Genomic DNA, 13,710 nt, shown 5'->3' with positions numbered 1-13,710 from the left:
TACATACAAATGACATAGTTTCATACGAACACACAATCAAATGAGACACGCTACAGATCACGTAGGCCGTTTGAATCATAGGTCGGGGTAGTTGTCTCAAGCAGGGAGCTTGGACTGTTTCAAAACAAATGAATGACCACAGATGACGGCATGTCAACTTAGCCTACATACTTATTGTAATACGTCAATCTTTAGCGTCTCTAGTCTGATCACATTCCTGCAAGCAATCTTTTATATATATGGACTCATTCCATCCATTTTTATGTAAACACTTACACATCTACCATAAAAATTCTCTCATCTCAGTAAGAAAGAGGAATTATCCTTACAAGTGAAATGGAAAGGTCATTTTCATCTCTTTAAAATACGACCATTATGAATTTTGTAATTACAGTTTTATTATTATTATTATTATTAAATAACTGAAATTATCAATAAACATTTTACATACTAGTACCATAAAAATTCTTTCATCTCGGTAAAAGAGAAAGAGAGAGAGAGAGAGAGTGTGTATTTATCTCTCTCTGTTCTCTCAAAAAATACTTATAACGCTTCCAGCGAAAGAGAGGGAGGGAGTTACCACTATGACACATTATTATCTTGTGTGGCAAAAGAGAGAGAGAGAGAGAGAGAGAGAGAGAGAGAGAGTTAACCTTAATTAAAAGTGACATGGATAGATTAGTACGTATTGTATTTCTTTAAAATACTATCACATATGAATTTTGTAATTACAGTTATTATTATTATTATTTGAAAGTATTAAAAACAAATAGTACAAGTACATAAAAAATCTTGAGTCTCAGTAAATGAGAGTGTTTTAGTACCTGGATCTCGAGAAAAGTGGAAGAAGACTGGGATTTCCTTCATTCTTCCATAATTTTTTAAATATAAGGTAAAATCTTACTAATTCACTATGGTATTTTCTTTAATGCATTGATATTATTGCTGTATAAATTAATATTAATATTTAAAAAAGTAAATCATTTATTTATCATACAAAAAAACATACATCTTTGTAGTAGAGAGAGAGAGAGAGAGAGAGAGAGAGACGATGAAGGAAGAGACGATGAGAGAGAGAGAGATGAGAGAGACGAGAAGAGAGAGAGGAGAAGAGAAAATTATTATTTTTATTATGTGATATCATTTCAACTTATTAAACTTACTAATACAGTATTAATCAAAATTAATATTTGAAAATTAGTAAATAATTTTTGTATTATAAAAATGTATTTAGTCATGAAAATAAACATCAAAATACACTAATTAGTGATTATTTTCGTTGGAAAATACATAGAGAGAGAGAGAGAGAGAGAGAGAGAGAAACCTGTGCTAAACTATAAAGGATTCTTATCATAGTATGCGTTTTTTAAAAGCGTCGTTAACTCAGAGCGTCGGAAGCGTCAGCGTTGTAACCCAGGGCGGATTTTTCAATGAATATTTAAGAAAAAGCGTCATAACCTCGGAACGTAAGCCGGACCCGTCGTAACCCGGGGACCGCCTGAATAGTATTTTGAAAAACTCCTCTCTCCTAACCACTAATTTTGACTTTTGATGCTTAAGAGCATTAGGATTACATCTTACTGAAATACATACATCCACCTCACTGTTGTTGCCACTAGTGACGAGGTCAGTTTCCTGCTAATCGTATAACTGACTTATTTGCATCCTTTTATATCTGGACTGCAACTGTTAATTCCACTACTATTACAGTATTATATTGTACTATACCTTATTAAAATATATGTAATGTTTTGTTGTAGCAGTGCTAAAATATATAAATATATATGTGGGTAATTATTCAAATAATGAATTACAGTAGTACTGTACATAGCTTTAGCTTTTATTAAATAAGTAATTCACTTCAGTGTGATACCTCTGAAAGCATGAAGGAAAGTATAGTATAATGCCATTTCCATTATGTATTCAGTTTGCAAGCTTCTATTACAAACCTTGAACTGTAACTCATCAGGAAAAACCTCACAAAAAAATCAAGCGCAGACTTGGACTTCTGTAGACAGAGTGAATTTACCATCTCAAATAGAAGTTTCAAAGCAGCAATCAGTACTACCAACTGAATCTTCATTGATCTTCCTCCTCTGTCATTTTCTCTGGCTCATGATCATCTCTGATAAAACCTGAAGTCAAAAAATTACATACGAAAGGTTTGTCTATTACTATGATAGTATGATAAACTTCACCTAATCACTACTTTCACTATCTGATAGTTCATTTTCATATAAAAGCCACTATACTACGTCATCATTGAGAAAAACCACCTCCCTTGTTGGCATTTTGATAGTTACTGAATTGTCCTGTGTATCCTGTAAGTTGGAAATGAAACGTTGCCATTTGTCACTATAATATAGACAAAGGCTCCTTACAATGATGAGGGAAATGTGCTATTACAGTATACTGCCTGTACTAGAACCAAAAGATTTATGACTAAGGAGATAGGTCCCACATGTGGATGAGACCTTTAATGACTGAAAGATCAGTACACAGTGCAGTGGTACTATTCACACATGGAGAAATTCTCACAGTTGGCTAGTGTGGAGAAATTCCCATAGTTGGCTAGTGTTGAACATTTTTAACTCCAGTTTCCATACATTGGATTTAAGATAATCTCATTTGATTTCTTACCATTTTCTTTTACTTCATCTTGCAAATAAATTGGTAACCTCTGAGTGCATAATAGTACTAATCTTCATTTTTAGGTCATTGTGAACTAAATGTTGAAAAATGTGAAATTTCCTCCATGGGTAGACCTGAGGAAATTTTATGGGAAATTCTGGAATTGGTCAACTGCCACTTTTCCGGAGAGTTCTGCAAATTGAGGTGTATCTAGCCTTGCTTGATATTTTGTGTCACCAGCAAACATGCCTTACTTACTAGTCTGCCCAACTTCAGGTTACATTTATGGTGCAAAGAAAAATCACAACAGTTTTGACTTATTTTCTTAATGATAGGTTGTCCCACTAATGACTACACTAGTTATCGGTTATTCAATTCAATTTCCAATGTCCTACATCTATGATGACTATTCCATTGCCTTCATCTATGGTAATTGTCCAATCTCCTTCATCTACGGTGCATATTCAGTCTCCATCTCTGGCATGTACCTATCCATCTCCTTCATCTATGGTGCCTATTCAGCATTCTTCATCTATAATACTACCCATACAATCTCCTTCATCTATGGAAACTATCCAATCTTCATCCTCTATGGTACCTATTGTCTCCTTCATCTATGGTACCTATCCAATACATATCCTTTGTCTATGGTACAGGAACTCACCCAGAGAAGGGGTTGTTTTGGAAGGTTTCCCTGGCTGGAAGGGGATATAGTGTTGGATGGGTGAAGTGGACTAAGCAGGTGTCTGACTTGCTGGACCTTGGATTATTTCGTTATGATTTTTTATTTACATTTTATGCTATTCTCAATTATATTTTTACTGTAGTTCCTCTTTTGAATTTTTACAATCAAAATGATAAATGCAATCATATGCACAAGGTAGTACATATGTACACAGTAATTCACTGGCATTGGTGAACTTGCTAGTCTGCTTTGTTTTGCCTTGTTACACATATGATTTTCCACATTTTATTGCAGGATATGTACAGTACAGTACTGTACTATAACAAAGCAAAAGAGAGAGAGAGAGAGAGAGAGAGAGAGAGAGAGAGAGAGAGAGAGAGAGAGAGAGAGAGAGAGAGAGAGAGAGAGAGAACCAAGGTATTGCTTGCATTTTTGCCTATATGTACAGTAACACATAGGCCTGCACTTCACTTTTTTTATTTTATGCTACTCTCAATTATATTTTTTTTACTGTACTTCCTCATTTTTTTCTTACAGCCCAAAAAATTAAAATGCATTTGTGTGCATAGAGTACATACACATTGCATTGGGGTTTATTTTTTTGTGCACAATGAACTTTGGGGAATTATAAAATTGTTTGTGTAAACTATCATACTATGTGGCATAAAAGAGAAGATACAGGTTTACTTTTCTGTGTACAGTATGATGTATGTTACTGTTCTGAGCAAATGAAAAACATCACCTATTGTACTGCATTTCACAAGGAAAACACGGGTTTACTGAATGGCATAATTTGGGAAAAAAGCATAAAAATTGACTGTGTAAACTATGGGGTTTACTGTATTATTTTACAATGTTTGGGGAAACTGAAAAACAAAGTGTAGCCTGCCATATTGCATGTCGCATACGAGAGAAAAACAAAGTTTTTTTTTATTTTTTCTGTGTATACATGGAGTTTATTTTGTTACAAATATGGGAAAATAAAGTAGATAATTGCTTTTGCATAAAGTTTTCAATTTAAAGTTGGATGGTTGTTGTTTACGAGCACATTTAGTGTATAGTACAGCTTTGCACTATTGACAAGGTGAGGTGAGGGGAGGTATGGAGTTGCCCTTGCACACCTGTAGATTTTTTTTGCTTGCTGTTATCTGGTTTCCCATGACCATGAGGGCCTTGGCTGTATTAATCAAGATAACTGAAGGATTTCTGTACTACATGAAACCTTGGGTAAACAGGTAATGCAGTGTGATTAGTGACAAACAAAATTATATATTAATCTTATTACGGGATATTAACTTGTAATAAAATAATCATGCATAATGCATGACAGGGTGGTAGTAGACACTTACAATACTACAATTGTTTCCAGAAGTGCAATTCAAATGTAACTGGCGAATGAACTGAACTTGACAATGTAAATTTATTTACATAGCATATGAATTAGTACATATTTACCACTGGTTTCAAACAATGACATACAACAGCCAAAGTCCTAGTGGCTTAAGATGTCTTTCAGAAGCGTAAGAGATTTCACAAATTTTTGTATGCCATACAAAATAGCAATATTGCTGTACATGCAGAGATCTGTAAGACATATTAATCAAGAACTTTAATGCAGAGGTACCAAAATATAGTAAAAAAATGTAGCTACTTGTTCAAATATAATATCAGCATGTGTATAACTACATGTATGTGTATATGTGCACATGCATCTTGTCAAGGTAAACTAGAATACATTGTGCATGTTAATATAGTGTGCGCGCGTGCTTGCCTTTCTCTTCCTATCTCTTGGTTAATTATATATATATATATATCTAATAAAAGGAGCCCATAAAATAAAAACACCAAAATAGAGGAAAAAAGTACTATATTTCAGAGACTGTGTCTCCTCTTCAGGTAGATGAATGAGAAAAGTTCACAGAAAAGGTGGTATTTATACCAAGAGGTCCATCCACAAACAAGCCATTTTAAGTCACCCCCGCTGATAATCTTCCTCTAATCTTCTTAAGGGTTGGTTGAATGAAGACGTTGTCGATCGTGTCCGAAATCCATCCTCCTTTTGAGATGTTCATTACCTGCCTCTCTTTTATTAAGGCCGATTCCATCATTTGACTCTTGTACCGGCAGTTGCTGCTATAAATTACACGTGACAAATTCCAGTTGATTCTATGGTTATGTTCATTTATATGGTTGAAAATAGCAGAGTTCTGTTGTCCATACCTAACTGACCGTTTGTGTTGTATTAATCTCTGGGGAAGGGATTTACCTGTTCTAGCCAATCTGTACATGGAATACTTTGAAACTACAGTAATAAATGCAATAAAACCCAAAAACATGCTGTGGATGAGATACGTGGATGATATCCTAACATTTTGGATAATAGGTGGGGCAATTTCAATGAATTCCTCTTGAAATTAAACACATTAGTGCCCAGCATCAAATTTAAAGTTGAATGGGAAACAGACAACAAAATTCCTTTTCTTGATGTTTTAATAATCAGAGATACGACAGAATACAAATTTACCATATACAGAAAACCAACGTTCTCACTTTCATACATTCACTACTTTAGCTATCATGACATTTCTATCAAAATAGGTGTAGCTAGTAACTTATTCTTAAGAGCCTTACGAATTTGTTCCCCAGAATTCCTGGAAAAAGAATTTGAACTAATTCGCAAGCAACTTTCGTCTTTAAAATATCCTGACCATATAATTGAGAAAGCAATTCACAAAGCTAACGTAATTTTCTACCGACCCCCTAAAGACAAGACCAGAGATACACCCAACAATAAAATAATAATTCCCCACCTGGACACGATTAAGAGAATAACCAACCCCCTCGGAAAATCGAACCCTTTTGTATTTACTTACCCAAACACCTTAGCAAATCCCTGATTAACGTCCAACAAAAGACATCTCCAAAGGACTCTGGGGTATACAAAGAAATCCCATGCCAGGACTGTGACCAATCTTACATCGGATTTACAGGTAAATCCCTTCTCCAGAGATTAATACAACACAAACGGTCAGTTAGGTATGGACAACAGAACTCTGCTATTTTCAACCATATAAATGAACATAACCATAGAATCAACTGGAATTTGTCACGTGTAATTTATAGCAGCAACTGCCGGTACAAGAGTCAAATGATGGAATCGGCTTAATAAAAGAGAGGCAGGTAATGAACATCTCAAAAGGAGGATGGATTTCGGACACGATCGACAACGTCTTCATTCAACCAACCCTTAAGAAGATTAGAGGAAGATTATCAGCGGGGGTGACTTAAAATGGCTTGTTTGTGGATGGAACCTCTTGGTATTAAAATACCACCTTTTTCTTTGAACTTGAATTCTTTCTTCATTAACTACCTGCAAGAGGGTAGGACAGCAGTCTCTGAAATATAGTACTTTTTCTCTATTTTGGTGTTTTTATGGGCTCCTTTTATTAGATGGAACTCTGTTGTTACAGAAAACACATTTTTACCATCATATATATATATATATATATATATATATATATCTATATATATATATATATATATATATATATATATATATATATATATATATATATATATATACATACACACACATACATGTAAGCAGTTTCAGCATTGCTCACAACTTAAAGAGAGAGATGAGAGAGAGAGAGAATTTTCAATGTTAAAACTTATTAAATTTTACATATATTATATTGTACAGATTGGTCTGTTTTTACAGTGAATCTTACCTGGCAATGTACAGTGCATGCAGCAATATAATGTATACAGCGCCGTAATGGATCAATTTCTATTCCACACTGTGTAATTCAGTATCTCTGTACAGTACTAGTGTGCCATTTATATGCATGTACGTACATCAATGCGTAGGAGAAAAAAAATGACAACTTTCATTTTACATCTTCCTACTTCTTTTACAGCACTAGCAAGGGCCTTGTGTGTATTAATGCAGATAATTGTGGTAATAAACTGTACTACATATTAATGAAAAGTTTAACAGACCATTAGTTAACATTTATAACTCTGCTGGGGCTAGCCACAGGGGTTTACGTATTCCTAAACATTACAGTACTGTAAATCCTTTATAACGCTTTGCAACTTCTTGAAGTCTAACACTTTTTCCATGGATCTGCTTTCAATACTTGATATGGATTGTTAGATGGGTTTTAGAAATTACAACAAATCACTACCTGCAACAATTATACTTGATCTAGTCATATCGAATGCATATGTAGCTATTAATCTGTATTATCTTCATCTCACACAATGCCTATAAGTGAAGAGATCCAACATTTATACTAATCAAATACAAATTATAGAATGAAAACCAAACCTTTGAATACGTAATTCTGCTGTGGAAACATCCATTACTGGATCATAAACGCTATAATGCACAAAATGTCGCAGCAAAAGCTACGCCATATGAAAATTTGAACTCATCCATATAGATTGCATGGTGCACTGCACTTCTTATGGTTAATGAGTCTCAATAAATATAAGAGATTCATCACTTTCAACTTGTATGGATTTACTAGGAGATAGCCTGAACAATCCAGTGCTGATTATGATTCCTTTATATTGAATTGGATCAATGCTTTTTAATGAAAGGTCTGATGTTAAACCAAACTATACATAGTATAACAGTTGCTTTGTTCATCATGTGACTGCTGCTGATCTGTCAGCTCCCAAATTTGCTTGTGAAAGTTTTTCATCAGGATTAATGATTGCTTGTTTTGATCTTAATTCTGCAATGTGCACTTTACACCTCATGTGTGAATTAGATAAAACCTCAGAACTTTATCATTTGGATGATAGGTATCAGAATGCTTCTCATTTCTATCTGTATCATCATACAATTTCCACTTTGCTTCTTTTACAGAACACTGGAAACAGGTGTGTTTGTCTTCCTTCATCTTAGACAATATCTAGATAACGTTGGTCATGTTCAATGTTTGATGCACTATAATGTATACCTCAAAATCATTCAATTCCACTTCATGTCTGATTTATGTAGTCATTGTTGTAAGAAAGAATGGCATACTTATTTGACAATGTTTGAATGTGTATTTATCTAATTATACAGTAGTACTTGAAAATGCAACCTGTGAAGATTTTTCTTTTTATTACAAATCTAAGTAAGTGAACTCTGATACTATTTATATGCAATGTTTTTTATATATCATATAGTGACCTCTGATACCATTTATATGCAATATTTTTTATATACCATATCTCCAAGTTGTATCATACGCTTCTTTGGCATCAAAATACACGAGAACACTTGTCTAAGCTCAAAACCACACAGATATCTTATAAATAACATGGGTCAGGTGATGGTCTATTTTTCTGTTGCTCAAAGAAGTTGGGTTGATTGTGATGTTAAGTACCATGGAAAGCCTTCATTCACTTTTTTTTATTACGCCAGCCTTGTGCTGGCTCACTTTCGCTCTAGAGCAGCCCATTAATGTCAAGCCATAAATTCACTTTTTGGTTTTTCCATGACTTTTCACTGAAAATTTGTTAAGGATAAAGGTCTATAATTTGAGCAAACTTTAATCTTTACCTAGTTTTGCTATGGGATAATGATGGGGTTCAGCACTCTCTTCAGATGATTATAAAAAAAGAAAGAAAAAAAAAACTGCTGAAATATTGGTAATAATTAAACTCTGCTGTAATCTTATGTTCATCTGAAGAAAGAAAAAAAAAACTGCTGAAATATTGGTAATAATTAAACTCTGCTGTAATCTTATGTTCATCTGAAGAAAGAAAAAAAAACTGCTGAAATATTGGTAATAATTAAACTCTGCTGTAATCTTATGTTCATGAAGAATGGGACAAATTCTCACTCCTTATTCATACACCATACTGAATAATCTTCAGTTGTTTCAAAGTTCATACATTAAGATTGTTTCCATTTGTGTTCCCTAAAAAAGATTCATTATTCGATGTGTTTTTCCTTTTACTTTTCCATTTCAGCATACAACTCAAAGCATGTCTTGGTGATCTTAATGCAATGCACTAATTTTTTGTAATTTCTATAAAATATCTTTACTGCCTCTTTTGTGAATTTCAATGCAGTAGTATACATTGATAAATTCTCTTTGAAATTTTGCTGACCTTGCTGTGGTTAGACCTCAAAAGGTTCATACATTTTCTTTTTAAATTATCAATTATCTAGTTGACAACCAATTTTACTTTTGATGAATTAATTCTGATAATTCAACTTAAAACTTTGGAACTTTCTATATGGGGAAAATTTGTGCATTTGCTTGTCCAGTAGCTGTCTTGTATTTTCTCTCTCTCTCTCTCAAATAAAGTACAAGGATCTGAAGGTGGAACCGAGTGAAAATTCTACTGTTGCACAAGAACCAACTGTTTAAGATGTAGGACAGGAAGCAGGAATTGTAGTAATGCAAAAGGCTAAAAAGTGGATGCAACTAGCATTGCTGCAAAACTCTTAGTATACCTGTAATGCACTATGTGAGGTGCACTGACAGCACTAACCTCCATTTTCTTCATTGTTTAATGTTGCTGAGGTCGAGAGACTTTTTCTTCTCAGATTTTGTTCTGTCAGCGAGGCATTATTTTATGAGAAAAAAAAACTTTTGTTTCATATTTATCATCATTTATGGTACCTTCTTAAAGTTTTCTAAATCATTATTATTACCTTCACACTTACAGTAACTTATCTTTCAAAATTTTAACCAGTTGCCATTTTATTTCACACTTACAAGTATAAAAAGGTTAAAAGCAAAGGCTTACATTGGTGAAGTTCATAAAGTGGTTAAGCCAGCAAACTACAAACCCTCAACCAACAAAAATTACAACCAACCTCACATGAAAGATTGGCTTACATCCACCTTTATCTTTGGTTAGTTTATTCCTTTTGAGATGATCCAACTACATTTCATAAAGGTGTTGGTAATACTGTATTATTTATCTACAACTACATATCTTTGTATTTTAATTTTGTACTTAAAATTATCTATTAACTTTTCATTAATTATTTTCTTTTCTAATTGCTGACATACATCTGTATTTTCTACGACCTGTTACTTCCTTAATGAACACATTAGCTGGAAGCTTGAATTTTAAGAAAAATAGCACCTTCAGACTCAATCCACATGAACAGGCTTCATGCTCTAAATATTATATAATATATAGCTAAGTTGCTTTCATCAGTCCTGCTGGATACAAGACCTTTGATCTATTCGTCACGGGTTTGTTTGTTTGTATGGTGTTTTTTACGTTGCAAGGAACCAGTGGTTATTCAGCAACGGAACCAACGGCTTTGCGTGACTTCCAAACCACATCGACAGTGAACTTCTATCACCAGAAACACACATCTCTCACTCCTCAACGGAATGGTCCAAGAATCGAACTCGCGACCACCAAGCTGGGACGCCAACAGCATACCAACCACGCCACCGAGGCACTTGCGTCATGGGTTTGGCTTACGCTAGTTTATAGAATGTGACTTTGTTGGAGCTAAAGGACTCCAAACCTTAACCTAATTTTGTGGTGCAAGCTTGCTTGTCTTTCATTTATTGTTTATTTATCCTGCTTACCAATGATCTTGATTTCTCTTTGTGATTCTACCAATTTGCAGCATGAAAGACACCAGGGGATTTAAGCCGATATGCAATCATAACCCAAAAAATTAGCAAAGTTTGCTTAACCCATGGAAAACTTTTCATATTTGAGTGACAAATTTATTATTTTGCACAGCATTTTTTTCTTTTACATCTCTAAACTATCTTATCATAAACTTGAATGAACGACATTTGTCAGTGTTGATGAATATATCATACCTTATGAATATATCAAAGATAATTTTAATAACTTCTCTACCAGAATGGTATACAATTTCTTACTTGGTTAATGTATAGTATAGGATTATTTATCCATTTACTAATAATTTTTCCTCAATATGAATTAAAATATTCCTGAGGAGATACAGATAGAAGGAATTGTGTGCAACACTAAAGCCATGTCCACACTACCACTTTCTCTGGGAGACTTACGCTGGAAGAGAAAAAAACTTTAAACAAAGTCTGGTGCCCACACAGCCAAGTCTAGCCAAATTCCAGTGGAAGTGGACTCATATGCAGAAAAACAGTGACCAACAATCTGTGCCTTATTAACTCCTGGATTCCACTCTCTCTGACTGTGGTCACCGCATTAATTACTATTACCTTTGACTGAACAATCCTAATTCACCTTGGCTTTTTATTCTTATGAATAATAGTGATGACCATGTATCTTTGTATCGTGAAAATGGCTAGTAGAAAGTGCAATCAGCCTGATGAACTGGACTGTACCCTAGTTTACTTGACATGGAACTACCATTCAAAAACTGACCCTACAACCTCCACATTTGGTTTTTAAACTTTTCCAAGTTTACATTATCACTAGTAATAGAAGTCCTAATAGAACAAAATGCTGTTACTCTAGGGCACCAAAGGAGGAAGTATTCCATGGAGACAATTAAGTGAATATAAAAAATTAAGGAAAATTAATGTAAAAATATTAAAAATGGATGTCAATTAAGACGCAAAGCAGTGCTTTTAACGTGGTATGTTTGTTTGTTTGCGTGGTGTTTTTACGTTGCATAGAACCAGTGGTTCAGCAATGGGACCAACGGCTTCACGTGACTTCCAAACCACGTCGAGAACGAACTACCACCACCAGAAATACTCAATGTGGTATGGCCATTGGCAAATAAGTACATACTCCCCTCTGACAAAGTCTGGTGTTTTTGCTCAAAAGGTTCTACATACAGCTCACCAACTTGGCCCGGGTGGACTAGGTTGAGCTTGGAGGATTTTTAATTTTTTACTTTTAAGACCTTAAGGCTAGAGTAAAGTTAGGACGAGAGGGGACAAGTGGAGTTACAATATTCTATGTAATGTCTGGATGACACGATTCACGTAGACCTTGGCAGTGTGGCGTAGTTTAGTCAATTGTAGGATGCACACCTGCAACTGGTCTGCCAAATCTTCAGACTGATCATCAAATACAATTGAATTTTCCAATTGCTTATCTTGTGGAATGAAATTTTTCTGATCCTATTCCATTCAAAACTGTGGTTCCCCTCGCACTTGGCCCTTAACTGAAATGGATTAATATCCATCAAGCACCAAGCCATGCAGACCATATGGTGCTGTTAAGCTATTGCTCCATGATTATTCTATACTATAACCACACAATAGAGATGGCGAAACTTATTAATATTAATGAGAATGGTCCAGACAAAACACCACAGGCAGTTGGGGGTAAAACACTATTTTCCTAGTGTTAAATTACCTGAGCAGACTTAAAAAAAACCACAGGTAATGAATAATATATTTTATGAAACTATTGCACCATTTTCATACTAAATTTGAAATTCAAATATACATACATTCCATTTATATATATTCAAATCAAGTCATATCACACTGCTGTGATTCATATACATACATCGAGCTACAAATGTGTCCTTTATAACCTAATTAGCTTTACTCAGAATTATATTTTCATACATGTAAACATATGAAAATATATTAATAATGAGTAGAGCAAAATGATATTAAAGGACATTTGTAGCTCGATGTATGTATATAAATCACAGTAATGTGATATGACTCATAATGGCTACGTGCAGACAAAAGCACTACAACATTACCAAGGTCAATGGGGGTTGATACCGACTCCAAAACAACAAACACCTGAGCGCAACAGGTATTTGTAGTTGAGGGGCAGCATAAACTTACACCCTCTTGTGGTGGGCGATGTGGTTTATGGCTTCACTGTGTCCTGAATTTGTTGGGTTCGATGGTTCACACCCATAAGCCAACACATTTCTTAAGACTAAAAAAAATACCCCTTCGGTTAACATATATATTAATTCCAAGGCAGAGCGAATTAAATATTAACGGATATTTGTAGCTCGATGTATAGTATATAATCAAATCTTACCCTTAAATATAGTAGTCATTACTAACATTCAGCTACAACGATGAAAAATTTTGAAAACAAAATATGCTATTGTTGACCTTACTTGAGGATCACCAAACTGATCAACCCAATAGGGGTGGAATTTTTAAACAAAGTTCTTTCTAGATAAATTACAATACTTCGACATAACTTTTTTTTTAATGATGACTCAGTGCCACTCACTCATTTATTACATTTACTCGAGGCAATAAGAAAACGGGAAAAACCTAAAAATCAGCGTCAATTGTATAGTAGCTAACAAAACAGATTTCCCTGAAGCTAACTTCCAAATGTCATTTCTGAGAGGTATGATAATCCTCTTATTGCAGGTTTTGGTTAGGTTATTTTGCAAACCATTTCTATATAATCCACCTCCCTTAACCTAACCCAATTATTAATACGATATATTCTCCTTG

At 34.3% G+C, this 13,710-nt stretch overlaps 1 protein-coding gene across 9 annotated transcripts in view; it reads right to left on the bottom strand.

Moving 5' to 3' along the window:
* Nucleotides 1-13,710, bottom strand: part of LOC135204080 (chromodomain-helicase-DNA-binding protein 1-like) — a 124,181-nt gene that overhangs the window by 109,177 nt on the left and 1,294 nt on the right. The window lies entirely within an intron of this gene.

Source organism: Macrobrachium nipponense, chromosome 44, assembly GCF_015104395.2.
Source record: "Macrobrachium nipponense isolate FS-2020 chromosome 44, ASM1510439v2, whole genome shotgun sequence".
NCBI classification, from domain to species: domain Eukaryota; kingdom Metazoa; phylum Arthropoda; class Malacostraca; order Decapoda; family Palaemonidae; genus Macrobrachium; species Macrobrachium nipponense.
This window is presented reverse-complemented; position numbering and strand designations above follow the sequence as displayed.